At 39.0% G+C, this 16,752-nt stretch overlaps 1 protein-coding gene across 2 annotated transcripts in view; it reads left to right on the top strand.

Annotated features, from left to right (window-relative positions):
- The first annotated feature begins 1,514 nt into the window (after positions 1–1,514).
- zgc:56095 (ferritin) overlaps positions 1,515–16,752 on the top strand; it is a 29,151-nt gene continuing 13,913 nt past the window's right edge. Inside the window, exon 1 of one of the 2 annotated variants that reach the window (XM_024008589.2) lies at positions 1,515–1,617. The gene's annotated coding sequence lies outside the window, so the exon portion shown is untranslated. The remainder of the gene's footprint in view (positions 1,618–16,752) is intronic. The other variant, XM_024008590.2, reaches the window with a different exon arrangement.

A 16,752-nucleotide genomic window follows, 5' to 3' on the forward strand; every position in this document is an offset into this window, starting at 1 on the left:
TGAGAAAACTGAGGATGGATTGTAGTTACTCTACAATACTAACCTAAATGATAGAGTGAAAAGAAGGAAGCCTGTACAGAATAAAAAAATTCAAAACATGCATCCTGTTTGCAACAAGGCACTTAAGTAATACTGCAAGAAATGTGGCAAAGAAATRCATTCTTTGTCCTGAACTTCATATTTTCAAGCATGGTGGTGGCTGCATCATGTTTTGGGTATGCTTGTCATTGGCTAGGGAGTTTTTGGGGGGATAAAAATAAATGGAGTACACCTATAAGCACAGGCAAAGTCCTAGAGGAAAACCTGGTTCAGTCTGCTTTCCAAGAGACACTAAGAGATAAATTCACCTTTTAGCAGGGCAACAACCTAAAACACAAGGCCAAATATTCTACTGGAGTTGCTTACATTGAATGTTCCTGGGTGACCTAGTTAAAGTTTTGACCTAAATCGGCTTGAAAATATATGGCAAGACTTGAAAACGGCTGTCTAGCAATGATCAACAATCAACTTGAAGATTTTATTTTAAAAATGGGCAAATATTGTACAATCCAGGTTTTCAAAGCTCTTAGAGACTTACTCAAAAWGACTCATCTGTAAATGCCGTCAAAGTGCTTCCACAAAGTATTGACTGAGGAGTGTGAATGAGATCTTTTTGTATTTTATTTTCAAAGAATGTACAAAAATCTATAAAAACATGTTTCCACTTTTTCATTATGTGGTATTGTGTGTAGATGGGTGAGAAAAAAATATTTTATCCATTTTGAATTCAGGCTGTAACACAACAAAACGTGAAATAAGTCAAGGGGTATGAATACTTTCTGAAGGCATTGTAGTGTCCAGGCACACCATTTTAAGCTGTTTGACCACTGTAAAAGGCCAGCAACACTCGGTATTATTCAGAGCCCCATGAAATGACACCCTATATAGATTATACAGACCCTATTGAGTACTCTCCAGCCAACTTTTATATTGGCACTAATACTCGTTTTTTCTCTATAAGCCCATATGTAATGCATATACAGTGATTTGTATTAAGGCCAATGTAATGGCCAGAGTAAAAGTCCAGCAACACTCCGTATTATTCAGAGCCCTATGAAATGTACAAAATATATAGATTCTACAGACCCTACTGAGTACTTCTTACCCCACTTTTACATTGGCACAAATAATAGTTTTTTCTCTATAAGCCAATATGTAATGCATACACAGTAGTGGAGGCTGCTGAGGGGAGGACAGCTCATAATAATGTCTAGAACGTTCCAATTTATATTATGAGCAGTACTACCATCAGCAGCCTCCACTGATATACAGTGATTTGACCTTGAAACATGTTTTAAAACCCACATTTTATGTAAATGTCACCTAAATATGAACACATATGAATCATTGTTAATGTTTAGACATGCATTTTTCATACATCATTAATAAATACAGGTTAATGACACTTTTCTACTATTACGTGGGGGACTTTTATTTTGACAATTTCTGACGTTCCGTGACCTGGAAGTACTTCTTTAATGTTGTTGACGAGTCAACGTTATAAACAAAGTCTCTGCAAAATAGTGCAGTTTCTCAAGTAAACTAACGATTTCTAGTGATTARAAACAAAGGGCGAACGTAAGTAGAATATTCTGGTACTTCAGTATTCGATATGTCAATGCAATTAGTTGGAGGTTTACAAGCAATAGTATTTGTGTGATACATTTTTATTTTTAAATCGTTTGCAGTGGCTAGCGAACGTTAGCTAATATTGATTTGGGTAACACCAACAACCTAGTTATGTAGCTAACACCTTGCCCAAACCGGCTGCGCGCGTGCGCCATCGTGCATAAATTTATTTTTCCCCCCCACACCAAACGCGATCACGACACGCAGGTTAAAATATCAAAACAAACTCTGAACCAATTACATTAATTTGGGGACAGGTCGAAAAGCATTAAACATSTATGGTAATTTAGCTAGTTAGCTTTAACGTTAATTTGTTCTATTTAGCTAGCTTGCTGTTACTAGCTAATTTGTCCTGGGATATAAACATTGAGTTGTTATTTTACCTGAAATGCACAAGGACCTCTACTCCGACAATTAATCCACACATAAAACGGCCAACCGAATCGTTTCTAGTCATCTCTCCTCCTTCCAGGCCTTTTCATCGGTTAAATTATATGGTGATCGCAATCTAAACTTTCATTGTATTACCATTGGTCTTTCTATCACCCACGTGGGTATAACCAATGAGGAGATGGCACGTGGTACCTGCTTCTATAAAACCAATGAGGAGATGGCACGTGGGTACCTGCTTCTATAAACCAATGAGGAGATGGGAGAGGCAGGACTTGCAGCGTGATCTGCGTCAGAAATAGGAACGACATCTATTTTAGCCCTTGGTGTCACAGACACTCGTTGGCGCGCGCAAGCAGTGTGGGTGCAATAATTGAATAACATGGATTTCTAAATGTATTTTGCGGCGCACGCCGACGTGTCCGGTCTGGTCAGCATGTTATCAGAGAACTACACTCATGTTGGTGGCCTAGCCAGTTAGCAAGCTAGCTTGTCTTGCTCTGCATTCCTTGTGCTTGTCTGTTAGCTAACTAACGCTAATGACGTGCTGTAAGGTTTGGTCACTCTCACTGTCTTATATATATATTGTACGACCCTGGGTTTATAAGCGCGGAAATCGACTCTCCCGCAAGAGCATGCTTTTGCGGCACAGTCGATAGCGCGCCGGACTCGGCCTAGAAGGTCGAGGGTTCGAGACTTGATCCCTGCCTGTTTCATTACATATATATATATATATGTAATTGAAATATATATATATATTACACTGCTCAAAAAATAAAAGGGAACACTTAAACAACACAATGTAACTCCAAGATCAATCACACTTCTGTGAAATCAAACTGTCCACTTAGGAAGCAACACTGATTGACAATAAATTATAGGACAATTAGCAAGACACCCCCAATTAAAGGAGGGTCTGCAGGGTGTGACCACAGACCACTTCTCAGTTCCTAGGCTTCCTGGCTGATGTTTTGGTCACTTGTTGAATGTGCGGTGCTTTCACTCTAGTGGTTAGCATGAGACGAGTCTGACAACCACACAAGTGGCTCAGGTAGTGCAGCTCATCACGGGATGGCACCTTCAATGCGAGCTGTGGCAAGAAGCGGTTTGCTGTGTCTCGTCAGTGTGTAGTGTCCACGAGCATGGAGAAGAGTGCTACCGAGGAGACAGGCCAGTACATCAGGAGACGTGGAGGAGGCCGTAGGAGGAACAACCCAGCAGCAGGACCGCTACCTCTGCCTTTGTTGCAAGGAGGAGCAGGAGGAGCACTGCAGAGCCCTGCAAAATTGACCTCCAGCAGGCCACAAATGTGCATGTGTCTGCTCAAACGGTCAGAAACAGACTCCATGAGGGTGGTATGAGGGCCCGACGTCCACAGGTGGGGTTGTGCTTACAGCCCAACACCGTGCAGGACGTTTGGGCATTTGCCAGAGGAACCCAAGATTGGCAAATTCGCCACGGCGCCCTGTGCTCTTCACAGATGAAAGCAGGTTCACACTGAGCACATGTGACAGAGTCTGGAGGACGGCCGGTGGAGAACGTTCTGCTGCTGCAACATCCTTCCAGCATGACCGGTTTGGCGGGTGGGTCAGTCATGGTGTGGGTGGCATTCTTTGGGGGGCCGCACAGCCCTCCATGTGCTCGCCAGAGGTAGTCTGACTGCCATTAGGTACCGAGATAGATCCTCAGACCCCTTGTGAGACCATATGCTGGTGCGGTTGGCCCTGGGTTCCTCCTAATGCTAGACCTCATGTGGCTGGAGTGTGTCAGCAGTTCCTGCAAGAGGAAAGCATTGATGCTATGGACTGGCCGCCCGTTCCCCAGACCTGAATCCAATTGAGCACATCTGGGACATCATGTCTCGCTCCATCCACCAACGCCACGTTGCACACAGACTGTCCAGGAGTTGGATGCTTTAGTCCAGGTCTGGAGGAATCCTCAAGAGACCATCCGTCACCTCATCAGGAGCATGCCCAGGCGTTGTAGGGAGGTCATACAGGCACGTGGAGCCCACACACACTACTGAGCTTCATTTTGACTTGTTTTAAGGACATTACATCAAAGTTGGATCAGCCTGTAGTGTGGTTTTCCACTTTATTTTTGAGTGTGACTCCAAATCCAGACCTCCATGGGTTGATAAATTTGATTTCCATTGATAATTTTTGTGTGATTTTGTTGTCAGCACATTCAACTATGTAAAGAAAAAAGTATTTAATAAGGAATATTTCATTCATTCAGATCTGGATGTTGTTATTTTAGTGTTCCCTTTATTTTTTTGAGCAGTGTATATATATATATATATATATAGCATTCTGTTAGTGGCAAGAGTTTTATATAATTTTAAATTTAAAAACTCTTAAGTGTTGAACCAGGTGTAGTTTTTTTTGTACCAGTTCATAAACCATGTGCCATGGAATTGGTACATCTAAAATCTCTTCCCATTTATTTTGCAACGTTTATGATGCAGCTGTCAACATTGTTGTCCTCAAATTAAACTGGTATATATATTGAGGAGGCCAAGATGGCGGCTTGAACATACGCTTTTTTTACCGAGCTCCGCACCAAACTTCAGAAAGATTGTGGRAAAAAAACAAGTTTACAGTCATTACTATTACTGTTTTTATTTGTTCAAGATATAAGAACTTTCCTGTGACTGGAATAAGAATTGGATAATTTATTTCGGCATGTCCATGCGACGACGTGACAAAAAAAGAAAGKAAGAAGCTAGCCGTTCTATTGCTAATCAACAAGAGAGAAACGTGCTTATAGACAACTGCCATAACTACRCTTGCCCTATGGATAATATCATGCTTTCGAATGCTGTTGAAGATGACAAATTCCCCCCTTTACCGGTTACTCCGTGCAAACCTCCACCCTCCAAAAAACCCAACATGAACTCTGACATCATGGCTACCCTCTCCTTACTCATCAACTCCAGGTCTGACGCCATTGAGAAAATGGTAGACGCGACCACCATGGTTATCGAAGGCTTGAAAAGACTGGAGTTTGTATGTGGTGAAATCAAGGATGTGAAAATGAGTGGCAAAAGTTGAAAAAAGTGTCGAAAATAATAACAATGTCTACCATAGACATCTCACTGATCTGGAACAATACACAAGAAGATGGAACCTGAGACTCTACGGCTTGCCAGAGGTGGAGAATGAGGATGTGCGAGGAGAGGCTATCCGCATCTGCCAAGAAGTTATGCCTGCAGAGAAGAACAAAGTTGGTGATACCATCAACGTTGTGCATCGCCTCGGCAAGAAGCAACAGCAAAACGATTCAAGACCAAGTGGTATCATCATCCTCTTCACTGCCAGATTCTACAAGGATGCTGTCTGGAAAGCTGCTAGGAAGAACGCCTTCCTTCAGAGCCATGGTATGCGTTTCGCCGAGCATCTCAGGCAGGAGGACATAGAAAGAAGGAACAAGTTGTGGCCAACAATCAAGAAAGTACAAAATGAGGGAAAGGCTGCTTACTTCGGAGGACGAGGCTTCGTCAACGGTTCAGAAATCCATATTCCTCCCTAAAATCTAACCAGAAGGAACAGATTGATGGTTTCGGCCATGATATTCTCATTTTCATTGTATTGTTTAACTTTACCTAACAAGCATCAGGTGACGATTTTTCGGAATACTCAGGTACTTCAATTTATTAGTTTGGTCTTGTATGACGAGAAGGCCTATTTTGTTTAAACTTACGAAGAAGACTGAAAGTTGTATTTATTTTTTATGTATACAAGTAACTAAGATACTGTTTTTAAAGAGCATACAGGTCTGCTCTGACTTTACACGGTTATTGTTCTATTTAGTTATTAATACTTATTTCCAAGTGAAAAAGGTCTTAGGAACATGTATGTAAAACATTTTTTATTCAATTTTTTTATGATCAGTTTTCATATGCACTTAAAATAGTAGGTACCCTTTTATTTAAATTATTATTTTGTATTTTCTCAGAATTGTTCCTGATTACACTAAAGAGGGTTTTTAGTCTCTTACTACAAAGAACCCTTGGTTTGGTCGTCTTGAACATAATTTTCAGTTGAGTTGAATTTCAAAAGCCAGACAACATCTAGCTCAGAGTTTATGGAATTAGCTATTTTCACTTTAAGTGGACTTAAATGGTGCAGATCTCGGTTCCTTATCGCTTACGTTCACTGCTCCTTCGTTTTTGACTCATCCTACTACAGTTTATACTTTTATATAATCTTTGTTTTGTCTTTGTCTATAGTTTCTCTGAATGCTAGGGGGTTACGAAACAATGTGAAGCGCAAGGCCTTATTTTTATTTGCTAAACAATTTCGAACAGATTTTTGCTTTTTTCAAGAGTCTCACTCAATTTCGGCTGATGCCAACTTCTGGAGGTCACAGTGGGGCAACGATATTTGGCTTTCCCATGGATCTGAACGCTCCGCTGGTGTCACTACAATGAAAAATACCGTTGGTAATATTCTACACTCGGAATGTGACCCCTTTGGTCACTTTATTTGTCTTGTGATCAGTTACAATGACATTATGCTCATTACTGTAAACTTCTACGGGTACAACACCAAACATGAGAATGATGAGTTGCTTGAATCTATAGAGAAACATATACTTAATTGGTTATCTACATTTCCGAGTTCATTATTATTGATAGGAGGGGACTTTAACATTACTATAGATAATTCAACTGATAGATGCCCCCCAGGTAGGCCAACCAATCAGAATTTGGGTTTAATACTTTTTATGGAAAAGTTTGATCTAACTGATATATGGAGAGAGAGGTTTCCTGCCGACAGATCATTCACTTGGAGTAACAAAACAGGTTCCAGACAATCCAGAATAGATTTATGGCTTATATCCAAGTGTATTGATAGTGAGTGTGTTACTACAAATATCTGTACTACTCCCCTCACAGACCATAGGGCCATTTACATTGATATCAAAATATTTACCCCTGATACTAACATTGGCAGAGCATCCTACTGGAAGCTAAATAGCCCATTATTAAATAATGATATAGTTAAGTTTGAGGTTAAAGATCTGCTTTCACACTTTTGGTAAAGGGCTTGTGAAGAAAAATCGTATTGCAAGAACTGGGAGCTCTTTAAATTTGAGGTGTCCAAATACCTTAGAAAATATGATAGTAATCTTGCTAAGAGCTGAGGAGGAAAAGGTGATCATTAAGATAACTTTCCTTTCTCAGAGGTCCCCAGCCGGCCTCTCGGGAGGAGAAGATGGAACTGATTGAGTTACAAAATAAACTGGATAATATATATATAGATATATAGATAGATAGATAGATAGATAGAAGCAGGAGCCTTTATTAGATCTAGGACAAAATGGATTGAGGAGGGAGAACAGAATTCATCCTATTTCTTTAGACTTGAGAAATTTCACTCTATAAATAACACTATCCATAAGTTAAACATTGATGGTGTTATTACAGATTACCAAAAATTAATCACTAAATAATGTAGCAATTTGTACAGAAAATTGTATAGCTCTACGTACTGTCAGGAATCCACAGATATGTTTTTTGACTCACTGAATAATGTTCACTCCATCAGTGATATAGAATCTAAACAGTGTGAACCCATCAAAGTTGAAGAGATTATTGTCTATCAAACATCTAAAGAACAATAAATCACCAGGTGTTGATGAAATTACATCAGATTTTTACTAATTCTTTTCTGAACAAGTAGCTCCCTTCCTATTTGAAGWCTTTTTTATAGAGTATTAAAAACAATGTCCTCCCTCCTACAATGAGTCAGGGGTTAATAACACTGATACTTAAGCCTAAAAAAGAAGTGCTGCTCATCGATAACTGGCGTCCAATTTGTTTTCTTAATAATGACTATAAGATATTAGCCTTACTACTTGCAAAAATAATTAAAGAAGTCCTGGATGCAATCATTGATGAAACACAGTCTGGCTTTATGAGGAACAGACATATTTCTAATAATAATCAGACTAGTATTAGACATACTTGACTACTCAGACCTAATAACCGAGGATAGCTTCATATTATTTTTAGATTTTTATAAAGCATTTGACACAGTAGAGCATCAGTTCCTCTTCCACTCCCTTGAGAGACTTGGCTTTGCGGATTTTTTTCTATGAGGCTTATATTAAGACTCTATACAAATGGTAACAGCTCTATCAAATTGAAATATGACACCTCACCTAGATTTGAGTTAGGACAACCTTGCCTAATTCCACTCTATCTCTCCGTACCTATTTTTATTAATCAAACAAATTCTTTAAATGACAGTCCTGTACAAGGTATTTCCATAGCTGGTAAAGAACTTATTATAAGCCAGCTGGCTGACGATACTACACTTTTTCTGAAAGATGCTAACCAAATTCCCATATCGATCAATGTGATACAATCCTTTTCCAAAGCGTCTGGTCTATATCTTAACATTAATAAATGTGAACTCATGCCTGTCAAAGATTGTGTGACACCTTCATATTATGGTATTCCAGTAAAAGAACTTCCCTATTAAAAAAAACAGAAGAAGCTAAATCAATGGCTACAGAGGTACTTATCTTTAAAAGGATGAGTCCTAATAACCAAGGCTGACGTTATCTCTAGACTAACATATGGCGCTCTATCTTTCTATCTTGACAGTAAAATAAGCAAGGAGATAGACCAGATGCTTTTCAACTTTCTGTGGAGAAACCGTACCCATTACATTAGGAAAACTGTTGTATTGAACACTTATGAGCTGAATTTTCTGAACTTTACTACCTTAAATAATACTTTTAAGATCAATTGGATAAAAAAAATCCTAAGAAGACCWACTTCTATGTGTAATTTTATTCCTCATGTCTTCTCTACTTTTGGTGGCCTTAACTTCATGTTGGTTTGCAATTATAATATTGACAAAGTTCCAGTGAAACTTTCTGCTTTTCATCGGCATGTTTTCTTGTCATGGTCCTTAATTTATAAGCAGAATTTTTCTCCACACAGATATTATATATGGAATAATCTGGATATATTGTATAAAAATTCTTCTTTGTTTTTAGAATATTGGTTCCGAAATAATATTCTATTGGTGAGCCAAATGGTAAATGCAGATGGTCTTTTACTCAGTTATAAGGAATTCTTATCACTTTACAAGGTCCCTGTAACACCTAAAGATTTTGCAATTGTCTTAGATGCCATTCCCTCAGGTTTTGCTTTATTATTCAGGAACGTGTCAAGACCTGACCCTCAGAGCCCACCTTCCGTTGACCCTGTTGACTCATCAGTAGGAAAGATTTGTTTCTCTTTTGGTCCATTCAACAACAGAGCGATACGAACCTTGTTTCAGCAGGATGTTGTATCTATCTATACCTTATGTCTTGCCTTATTGGAATGGATTTATTGATAATATCTGTTGGGRAAAAGTTTGGATGTTGTCATACACATACCTACTTGTTAACAAAATTTAAAGAAGTTTCCATTAAAATTATTCATAAATATTATCCTGCCAACCACTATATGAAAAAGTTTAAGGAAAACATCAACTCAAATTGCTCCTTTTGTAATGACAACCCAGAAACAGTGTTGCATCTTTTTTGGCATTGTATTAATGTAAGAAAACTGTGGCAAGACATCAGTAGATTTATAATTGAACACATTTATGAGGATCTTACACTATTGTGGAGAGATGTACTGCTTGGATTCTTTACCTATGATAGAAATAAGCTGAAACATTTTTGTGTCATTAATTTCATCATTCTTTTGGCCAAATTTCATATTCACAAATGTAAATTTACAAACAAAACACCACATTTTCTTACCTTACAAAAATAAATTGAACTTTATTTTAAGACAATTAAATACWMTWAMAWWAAAGCTGTTAGAATAATAAGTGTATGTATGTCCCTTAAGGTCCTTGTGTAATGTGATATTGTACCTCTAGCCCAATTGTCCTTTGTATATTATTAATATATACTTGTGTTCCCACATGTACTTCCTGTATTGATTTGTTGTTAATAAAATAAAAATTAAACTGGTGTATTTTTCTATTTATGCCAGTTCCTTTCAGCCATTTGGGCATGCCTTTTATTTATGTCCAGGATTCGAGATATGTTAGACCAGGGGTACTTAAATACTATTTTAGAAGGTACGGTCACACACATCCTAGCTACTGGTAGCTCAAAGGCCGGCAGATGGTGGTGATACTATAGTCGTTTAATCTTACCGTCCAAAGGGAATGCAAAGATTKTAATAACCAGACCAAGATAGACCACAGCCTGTTGTTTCCAATGGGAACAGATGAGTCATAGTGGACAGAACAAGCAAGGAGGTGGGCAGAGCCAAGCGCGAGCTAGCGATATCCTATTGGCCCGTTCTAGCATACATCTGCATTTTCCGTTAGGGAACCCCTACTCTGAAATGCKTGTGCAATAACTCAATTCAATTTTGCACTCCTAAACAAGATATTTAAAACTTCGGCAAAGGCTAAAGTCTACAAAACGTAGTCCACTCTGTTTATTACAGATTATAGTTTTGGGAACAGAACTATTGAGATAAAATGTTTCATTTGCAGAATGTAGGACAAAATCCATCTCTTTCCATCTTCTCCCACTGCCCGTCAGTGGGCTTCCTCGTGGAAACGCCAAGCGGATGCTTCATATTTACACATCCAGTGAAATGTCTCTTAAAAAWATATATAATAATCTGAAAAGAAACATACAATATACTTGCAGTGAAGCCACTCAAACAACCAAATCACATTATTCAACTAACAGACTCCCATCCACAGCGTTCTGTGGGGAATGTATGCAGCCGGCTATACACTCAATTCCCTATGTACCGGTTCGTTCTCTATAGAGGCTGCAAATGCGTTGATTTCCACCTCCAACTCGGTTTAATGGCAATAAGGCAGAAAAAAAAGTGGGAAATATGTGCAGCAGGTAGCCTAGTGGTTAGAGCGTTGGGCCAGTAACCGAAAGGTCAGCTCGGGGATTTGGTCTAGCAACAAGGTAAAAATCTGTCGTTCTACCCCTGAACAAGGCAGTTAACCCACGGTTCCTAGGCCGTCATTGTAAGTAAGAATTTGTTCTTAACTGACTTGTGTAGTTAAATAAAATTCATTTTCTTTGTGAAACACCATTTTCCATGCTAAAGTGGCTAATGCTACTTCCTGATATTGCGCCCCATGTTGAGCGTGGGGTAAACAGGTTCTACAACCTGATTGGCTGAACGCAATAGCAACATCCAGGACTAGCATTCCTAGGCATTACCCATTATCCAGTGTGATGGATAATGGGTAATGACTTCCCGCTGTCAAATTGAGTTCTAGGAGGAAATCGTCAGATTTGCAGCCCGAATGGAGAATGCTTTAGGTACGAACCGGTCCACGGGGATACGTGTATTAGCCGGCTGCATGCATTCCCTTCGGATGGTAAGATGGAAGGCCTCAATGTGGCCATCTGCCAGCCTTTGGCCTAGCTAGGTGACAAAGGTCCAGATGGATATTGTAATTTGTCAGTGTAGTAACAAACCCCCACCTCTCAACAATGCGACCCCAAACTGTTCACACATCTTGTTGGCAGATTTTTTTTTTTGCGGTTTCAAAGCTAATTTCCTGCAGTTCTACACATCTTGCCATGGGGCAGAGAGAACATTTAGCCATTTTAAAGCTAAATTCCTGCAATTCTAACATTTCCTGCCATTTCTTGTGTAGAGATACTTGAGTAGAAAAATGAAAAATAATCAATTGGGGCTCCTGGGTATGTAACTTGGCCATGAGAACTACAAGATTTGGACAGCAGCTTAGCCTAAATTACCTACCTAGATAACATGGCTTAGTGGATCAATTGGACATTTCTGACCGGTTATAATCAGCTCTGTTAGTGAATGACATTTTTTTTAACAAAAATTAAAAGAAAAAAACATTTTAAAAAAGTTTCTTTTTTTGTTGTTGTCTGGACCCACGGTCCGTATTGACCCCGTTCTGGGTCTGAATACAGACTGCAGTCCACCTATCAGAGTATGTGAGCGGAGCGAGATTCCCAAAGGCTGGAGGGTCGGTCCTTCTCGCCCGCTCCAGTAGCACCCACTTCATGAGCTCAAGGCATGCCCGGCCCAGCATGGATTTGTAGTCTATTTGTGTGCTGCAATAGCCCCTTGCTTTAGCTACTTTAGTTTGCTAAATATTTTCATAAATAAACTGTTATAACACAGGTGCAAATCAAGGTGACTTACAAAGATGAAGACCAAGGGAGGGAGTGCAGTGATGTGTTCACAACAAAAAAATCATTGTGGAATCTGAAAAGACATGTATCCCGAAAGCATGATGGTGTACTTACTACGTGCACATGCTAAAAGAAAGGAACGAGGTGGGTAGATCACCAAGTGTGTCATTGTAGCGAAGTATTTCAACAAAATAATCTGATCTTAAGTTTTGTTCTTTTTGTTCTATTATCTATACAATAGGCCATAATTGATTTTGGCCCAATAGGCCTGGCATATTCCAACGTTCAATGAGCTTTCTGTTTTGATTGGGTTGTTTGGCCTAAACCTTTTAGGCCTAGCTATAGAAAAACAACTACATCTCTGCCCAGCAAGGCAAGAGTGGCCAAAAGGGTGCTTAGCATTCCCAGTGGCTCTGCAAGTGCGGAGAGGATATTCTTCACTGCTGGCCTGCTATCCGGGCACTGTCGCATGAACCTGAAGCCACAGATGGCCAAACTCGTGTTTTTAAAAATGTATTAGTAAAAAAAGCACTAAGTAATTTTGTTTAATTTGTATCAGTCACAGCCTATTTGCACAATTTATAGACTATAATGATTTAATACAATGAAATGTTGAAATGCTGCGCGCTTTGTCCCTACCAGCCTATTGTGTTGCACTCGCAAATGCTTCACAATGTATTTCTTTGTAGGGTATAGCCTTGGAATAATATAGCCTAAATTTATTTTTGTTCCTTCCTAGGCCCCCTGCCTGGCTCCTGACCTATTTAGTGTTTATATGCTGTTTAATATGACATGTAGCCTATTTGAAATGATGAGCGCTTCTTACATCCACCTTTTCATGTTTATTAACATACTTTTCATTCAAATCATTTTGTTTGGTTTCAATACTTCAAAACGAATTGGTAGGTCCAGCTAGTCACAAAAATAGTTGTGTGTTAGTTAAATTGTGATTTTAATGAATGGAGCGAATTTGGAGTGGCCATTTTTTCCCCCTTTGAGCGCAGAGCAGTTTTAAGCTGATCGGTTGGAAAGGACGTGGAGCACCCAATTTATTAATGTATATATTTGTAATAATAATTACAACAATACTGAATGAACAATGAGCACTTATTTTAACTTAATATAATAAACTCACCAAAAAAAGAAACGTCCCTTTTTCAGGACCCTGTTTTACAAAGATAATTCGTAAAAATCCAAATAACTTCATAGATCTTCATTGTAAAGGGTTTAAAACTTCTTATGGCTGCAATGATATGACAACAGCCAGTGAAAGTGCAGGGAGCCAAATTCAAAAAACAGAAATCTCATAATTAAAATTCCTCAGACATACATGTGTTTTATACCATTTTAAAGGTAATCTTGTTGTTATCCGCCATCAGTGGTCGATTTCATATGCTTTTCAGCGAAAGCACTACAAACGATTATGTTAGGTCACACCAAACCACAATAAGCATAGCCATTTTTCCAGCGAAAGATAGCAGTCACAAAAAGCACAAATAGAGATAAAATTAATCACTAACCTTTGATGATCTTCATCAGATGACACTCATAGGACTTCATGTTACAATCCATGCATGTTTTGTTTGATAAAGTTCATATTTATATTTAAAAAAATTGTTTACATTGGCGCGTTACATTCACTAGTTCCAAAAACATCAAGTGATTTTGCATAGCCACATCTGTTTCAACAGAAATACTCATCATAAATGTAGATGATAATACAAGTTTATACACATGGAATTATAGATTACCTCTCCTTAATGCAACCGCTGTGTCAGAAAAAAACTTTACGGAAAAAGCAAACCATGCAATATCTGAGACGGAGCTCAGAACAATAGTCAAATTTGCGCCATGTTGGAGTCAACAGAAACCAGAAATGACATGATAAATATTCCCTTACCTTTGATGATCTTCATCAGAATGCACTCCCAGGAATCCCAGGTCCACAATAAATGCTTGATTTGTTCGATAATGTCCGTTATTTATGTCCAATTAGCTACTTTGGTTAGCGCGTTTGGTAAACAATTCCAAAGTCACGAAGCGCGTTCACTAAACCTGACGAAATGTCCAAAAGTTCCGTAACAGTCAGTAGAAACATGTCAAACGATGTATTGAATCAATCTTTAGAATGTTGTTACATATATCTTGAATAACGTTCCAACCAGAGATTACATTGACTTCAGATGAGCGATGGACGGAGCTGCCTCACGTGAATGCGCTGTGGTCAAAGAATGTTCACCTCATGGCAGTGGTGACTCATTCCTGTCTCCTTGGCCCCCGTTCACATTAGAGTCATCAGACAAAGTTCTACAGACTGTTGACATCTAGTGGAAGCCATAGGAAGTGAATACTCATTCATATCTCGCTGTGATTTCAATGGGATCTTGGTTGAAACTCGACCAGCCTCAGAATTTCCACTTCCTGTTTGGATTTTTTTCTCAGGTTTTTGCCTGCCATATGAGTTCTGTTATACTCACAGACAAATTCAACAGTTTTAGAAACTTCGGAGTGTTTTCTATCCAATCTATAATATATGATATATTAGTAACTGGGACTGAGGAGCAGGCCGTTTACTCTGGGCACCTTTCATCCAAGCTACTCAATACTGCCCCTGCAGCCATAAGAAGTTAAACACTGTTTCCCATGCTTGTTCAATGAACCATAGACAATTAATGAACATGCGCCTGTGGAACGGTCGTTAAGACAATAACAGCTTACAGACGGTAGGCAATTAAGGTCACAGTTATGAAAACTTAGGACACTAACGAGGCCTTTCTACTGACTCTGAATAACACCCAAAGAAAGATGCCCAAGGTCCCTGCTCATCTGCGTGAACGTGCCTTAGGTATGCTGCAAGGAGGCATGAAGACTGCAGATATGGCCAGGGCAATAAATTGCAATGTCTGTACTGTGAGACGCCTAAGACAGCGCTACAGGGAGACCGGACGGACAGCTGATCGTCCTCGCATTGGCAGACCACGTGTAACAACTTACTTAATGCAGCTGGTGGCCACACCAGATACTGACTTACTTTTTATTTTGACCCCCCTTTGTTCAGGGACACATTATTCTATTTCTGTTCGTCACATGTCTGTGGAACTTGTTCATTTTGTCTCAGTTGTTGAATCTTATGTTCATATGAATATTTACACTTTAAGTTTGCTGAAAATAAACGCAGCTGACAGTGAGAGGACATTTCTTTTTTTGCTGAGTTTATATAAATAATATCTATTTAGTCTCAATAAATAATCAAACATGTTCAATTTGGTTTAAATATTGCAAAAACACAGTGTTGGAGAAGTAAATGTGCAATATGTGCCATGTAAAAAAAGCTAACGTTTAAGTTCCTTGCTCAGTACATGAGAACATATGAAAGCTGGTGGTTCAATATTCCCAGTTCTTCAATATTCCCAGTTGAGGTTTTAGGTTGTAGTTATTATAGGAATTATGATGCGTCGACTGTTTCTCTCTATACCATTTGTATTTCATATACCGTTTGACTATTGGATGTTCTTATAGGCACTTTAGTATTGCCAGCCTAATCTTGGGAGTTGACAGGCTTGAAGTCATAAACAGCACTGCTTCAAGCATTGCTAAGAGCTGCTGGCAAACGCAGTAAAGTACTGTTTGAATGAATGCTTACGAGCCTGCTGCTGTCTACCACCGCTCAATCAGACTGCTCTATCAAATCATAGACTTAATTATAATATAATAAATACAGAGCCTTTGGTCATTAATATGGTCAAATCCGGCAACTATCATTTCGAAAACCAAATGTTTATTCTTTCAGTGAAATACAGAACCGTTCCGTATTTTATCGAACGGGTGGCAACCCTAAGTCTAAATATTGCTGTTACATTGCACAACCTTCAATGTTATGTCATAATTATGTAAAATTCTGGCAAATCAGTTCGCAACGAGCCAGGTTAGCCAAACGGTTGCATATGCCCGGACTCTGCTTGCACTGCACGCAAGAGAAGTGACAATTTCCCTAGTTAATATTGCCTGCTAACATGAATTTTTTAACTAAATATGCAGGTTTAAAAATATATACTTCTGTGTATTGATTTTAAGAAAGGCATTGATGTTTATGGTTAGGTACATTTGTTCAACGATAGTGCTTTTTTCGCAAATGCGCTTTTGTTAAAACACCCGTTTGGCGAAGTTAAAGTAGGCTGTGATTCGATGATAATCAATGCGGTGCCTGTTAATTTATATGCAACGCAAAACAACCTAGTTAACTACACATGGTTGATGATATTACTAGGTTAACTAGTGATTATGTGAAGATTAAACTTCTTATAAAAAAAACAATGTTAGCTAGCAACTTACCTTGGCTCCTTGCAGCCACAAGGTCCTTTTGACGCTGCACTCGCGTAACAGGTGGTCAGGCTGCCACGCAGTTTCCTCGTGGATTGCAATGTAATCGGCCATAATCGGCGTCCAAAAAGGCTGATTACATGAAATCGGCCCTAATTAATCGGTCGACCTCTATTTCCAACCGTGCAACTCTGCCAC

The sequence above is a fragment of the Salvelinus sp. IW2-2015 genome, linkage group LG18, assembly GCF_002910315.2.
Source record: "Salvelinus sp. IW2-2015 linkage group LG18, ASM291031v2, whole genome shotgun sequence".
In the NCBI taxonomy this organism is placed as follows: domain Eukaryota; kingdom Metazoa; phylum Chordata; class Actinopteri; order Salmoniformes; family Salmonidae; genus Salvelinus; species Salvelinus sp. IW2-2015.